We start from the raw sequence: 5000 nt of genomic DNA on the forward strand, positions 1-5000 counted from the left end.
TCTCTCTCTCTCTCTATACCACTCAAGAACACTAGGGCAGGAATATGGCAGGCATCAAAGGGCGGAATTCCCTTCTACAGGAATATAAAGACTCACCCTTGTGTTGCCCCGTCCATTGGTGGCGACTCTGTACTGGAGATTCGAGTCTTTGATGCTTGGCCCTTCTAGCTCGTCTTTTTTCCTTCTTGTTTTTTTTTCGTGTTTTTCTCTTGTTTTTTTTTCTAATTTTATTTTTTTTCGTCTTTTTTCTTCTTCTTGTACTTCGTGTTCTCTTTCTACTAATTGTTTTTTTTCTTGTTTTTGTTATTTTCCTTCTGTTTTTTTCTTCTCTTTCCTCTTTTTCTTTTTCTTTGTTCTTGTTTTTTTTCCGTTTCTCTTTTTTCCTCTTCTTTCCTTTCACTTTTTTCTTTCTAGTTATTTTTCTTTTTTTTTTTGACCTCTTTCCTTGTTTTCCTTTTTCTCTTTTTTTTTGTCAATTTTTCTTGCGTTTTTCTTGTTCTCTTCCGTGTTTTCCCTTTTTCCTCTTTCTTATTCTTGAATTTTTCACTTCTGTTTTGTCTTTTCTTTTCACTTTTCCTCTCCTTGATTTTTCCTGTCCTTGTTCTTGTTCGTTTCTTCTCCATTTTCTTTCGCTCTTTCTTTTTTCTTTTTTTTCTTTTTTTTTTCTTTCGTCCCCCATCATTCCTCATTTTCTTCCTTCGGTTCTCCTACTTTTTTTCTCTTTTTCCTTCTCCTTTTTCTGTGTTCTTTCATTTTCTTTCTTTTTATTATTCGTATTTTTATTGTTGTTGTTGTTGTTGTTGTTGTTGTTGTTGCTGTTGTTGTTCTCGTTGTTGTTATTATTGTTTTTGTTGTTCTACTTATTTTTCTTTTCTCGTTCATCTTGTTGTTGTTCTTCTCATTATTTTTTATTTTCATTATTATTACTACTATTATTACCACTATCATCGTCAACATCATCATCATCATCATCATCATCGTTATTATCTTTATTATTACCATCATTATCTTTTTTATCATTTGTCAACGAAGCCTCGAAGCAAAAAAAAAAAAGAAAGAAAAAGAAAAAGAAAAAAAAATCTTGAGTCCTTGTTTCAGTGAAGTACTTTTTTTACTCGACTTCTCTCACCAGCTTGCAAGTCACGGCAGTGTTTAAGAGACAAAGTGGGGAGCTAAACAGACTAACACCTTTTCTTTTCTTTTTTTTTTTTCAGTTGCAAGAGATTGATCAGCTTCTCTCCTTCAGAATATTAAACCGACACACACTCCTTTACTCCCTCGCTATCATAAAGGCTCATAATTTTTTCCATGCATCACTTTGGACACCCTATACTTCTCCCGCCAACGCTTTTTTTCCCGCCTTTTTTTTTTTTATTATTATTTGCATTTTCCTCATTAACTCGACAAATATCCTGGGCAAACTTTTGGGTACGAAAAATGCGCAGGAAATATTGTTCTTATGCGTCCGAGGATGGTTAAACGTAACTCTCTCTCTCTCTCTCTCTCTCTCTCTCTCTCTCTCTCTCTCTCTCTCTCTCTCTCTCTCTCTCTCTCTCTCTCTCTCTCTCTCTCTCTCTCTCTCTCTCTCTCTCTCTCTTCATTCATCTGATTCTTAACATTATCTTTTCCTTTCAATGCCATGTAATGTTTCTTCTTTCTGTTGCTAATTTCCTATTATTTTGCTTAAAAACAACAACAACAATAACAATAAAAATAATAATAATAATAATAACAATAATAATAATAATAATAATAATAATAATAATAATAATAATAATAATAATAATAAGATAGAAATCACTAACGATTTACAATCTTTTAAAAGTAAAGTAAGATGAGATTTCTTGTTTCTCAATTCAGTAAACATAAGAATCATATCCAAGCCTTTCCAAGCCATTAACGCATTTGCCGAACTCTCTCTCTCTCTCTCTCTCTCTCTCTCTCTCTCTCTCTCTCTCTGCAAATACCGTATTCCTATTTGTGAGACAAGTCAACGGAAAGCACACAGCTGCCTAGTGTGTGCTGTGCTCTGCTGTGTTGTGTTGTGTTGTGTTGTGTTGTGTTGTGTGTGTGTGTGTGTGTGTGTGTGTGTGTGTGTGTGTGTGTGTGTGTGTGTGTGTGTGTCAAACAAGTCTCTCCACCTTTCAGACAGTAATTGTATTGCTTCCTGTCTCTCACCTGTCACTTAAACACACACACACACACACACACACACACACACACACACACACACACACACACACACAAACACACATACACACATACACACACGCAATATTCAATAAATCAACCGAAGTGAAAGATAAACACCTAAAATGAATAGCTTGCTCATTCTAAAGTGAATAAGAGTGAATAAAAAAGTAGACACATTGATACATTAACAGTGAATAACCTGCGACTCTTCCTTGAACAAAAAAAAAAAAAAATGCTTGACCGTGAATAACTAAAGGAGGAAGATGAATTACACACACACACATATACACACACACACATATACACACACACACACACACACACACACACACACACACACACACATAAAGTAACAGGTGTGTGTGTGTGTGTGTGTGTGTGTGTGTGTGTGTGTGTGTGTGTGTGTGTACGTCAAGAAAATAGAAACAGGGTGCTTGAAGTTGGAGAGAGAGAGAGAGAGAGAGAGAGAGAGAGAGAGAGAGAGAGAGAGAGAGAGAGAGAGAGAGAGAGAGAGAGAGAGAGAGAGAGAGAGAGAGAGAGAGAGAGAGAGAGAGAGAGAGAGAGAGACGACAAATGGCAAGATAAACACAAAACCAAGAACGCCCCCAGAATATCAGAAAAATACGGCAAAATACGACAGGTGAAGGGAGTCTTGTGGGCACAGCAGGCAGGTGAGGGCGGAGTGTGGGTCTGTACTCTCTCCCTGTGCCTGGATGGGTGGTGGATGGTGGGCTGGATGGGCTGAGCAGTGCTATTTGTCTTACTGAGTACTGGTAGCTGGTTATGATCTTGCTGGAGGTGTGAATGTTCTTACCGTTAAGTATGACACTGGCTTTATGTAACTTGACCTGATTTTACGTATCTTGACCTGACCTAAGCTATCCTATCCATACTTAAGTTAATCTAACCTAACCTGACCTGACCTAACCTATCCTATCCATACTAAAGTTAATCTAACCTAACCTGACCTGACCTAACTTTACCTAACTTAACCTTACTTTAACTTAACCTTACCTAATATATCTTAATCTAAGGTGACCTAACCTAATCTAACCAAATCATAGTTGATCTAATCTAACTTCACCTAACTTGACCTTATCTACAATAATATATACTAATCTTAGTTACCTTAACCTAACTTGACGTAACATAACCTAACCTATAAAAATGCCCTACGTTTTACTTATTCATATTAATTGTATTTATTGTCATAGAGGAAGAAAATAACTAAAACAAACTCAACACAATCTAATATAACCTAACGTACCCTAATCTAACCAAAACAGATGTAGCGCCTCACGAGGGATTCAGTTAAATAAGGGAACCACCACCACCACCACCACCACCTGGCTCTCCTCACCTCACCTCACCTGGCGCGCCAATCATGCCGCGCCGCCACCTGGACGTGTATACATGCATTCACTCCCTGTGGCGAGGCGCAGGGAGGGAGAGTCAGGCGCCGGTGCTGGTGGTGGTGGCGGTGTGTCAGCGGGAAGCATTCCAGGACGTGGGCGACCAGGAAGGAATTTATTTACATTTTTTTTTTCGTTTTTTTTTTTTTTTTCAATTTGGAGATTCACGCGGCGGGATGCAGACAGTGCGAAGTTGTGCTGCTCCGTGGGCGAGCTTGTGGCGGGATTGTACGTTTCTTTTTTCCGGGTCGTCGCCCTCACGTGTCCTGCGTGTGGCCACGGACACGAGGGAGCTCTGCGGAGTCGTGGGAAGACGGTTAAGGGTAGGGAAGTGCAGTTGTGGGCTTGAGTAACCTTCTGCTTTCCTTTCCGTTGTGTTACGTGGCAGATGTCTAGTAACCTTTTGTTATTTTCATTCTGTTTTTGTGGCTAAGTCGACTAAAGCTCTATTACTTGCACCGTATTTCGTGGCAGAAGTCGAGTAAAATTCTGTTCTTATTTCCACTCCATTTCGTGGCATGAGTCGAATAACGCTCTGTATCATTTCCACTGCGTTTCGTGCCAGATGTCCATTAACGTTCTGTTGTTATCTCTGTTGTTTCGTGACAAGTCAAGTAACGTCCAGCTGTCACTTCCATTGCTTCGGGTCCCTCAGTCTCACGTCCTCTGATCGAAGAATCTCCCAGCTATCAGGTCTTGTTAAAAAAAATGACAGCATATCAGCCAGTAACCACTAAACACAGGGAACGCTGAAAGGTGGAGTCGTGGGTAGAAATCGAGTAACCTTCTGTCACTCCCACACTGTTTCCTGTGTTTCTCTGAATGTCTCACACTCTGATCACTAAGTTTCTAGCTGTTATTTTCACTGTTTCGTGGCGTAAGTCCAGTAAGTTTCTGTATTCACTCCTATTCTACTGTCTTTTGCATTTTCTCTCAGACTCCTTCCCTCTGATCTAAAAATCTACCTACCGTCAGATCTTGTGAGGAGACTGTCAGCAGATTAGAGGATTTAAGACTGAAGAAAAACTATACTCAAGTGGGTGGAATACGCGCAACCTTCTGCCTTCATTTCACTGTGCTTTAGATTTTTCTCTGAATGTCACGTTCTCTGATCGAGGAATCTACCAAAAGTCACGTTTTGTAGGGAGACTGTCAGCAGGATAAAAGATTGAGGGGAACTAAATGCAGAAAAGTATGAAAGGCAACGAGGTGAAGTGGTGGACACAAGTCACTTCCACTGCGCTTCATGCTTCTCCATCAGACTTCTATTCTCTGATCTGTTGAAAGTCTGTCAGGTTTTGTGAGGAGTGTCAGCAGATCAGAGGACTAAGAATGAGTATAATAAACACAGTAGGAGTAAGTGTTGGTTACTTAATATCAGACCATCACTTTACA

Source organism: Scylla paramamosain, chromosome 25 (genome assembly GCF_035594125.1).
Source record: "Scylla paramamosain isolate STU-SP2022 chromosome 25, ASM3559412v1, whole genome shotgun sequence".
NCBI classification, from domain to species: Eukaryota; Metazoa; Arthropoda; class Malacostraca; order Decapoda; family Portunidae; genus Scylla; species Scylla paramamosain.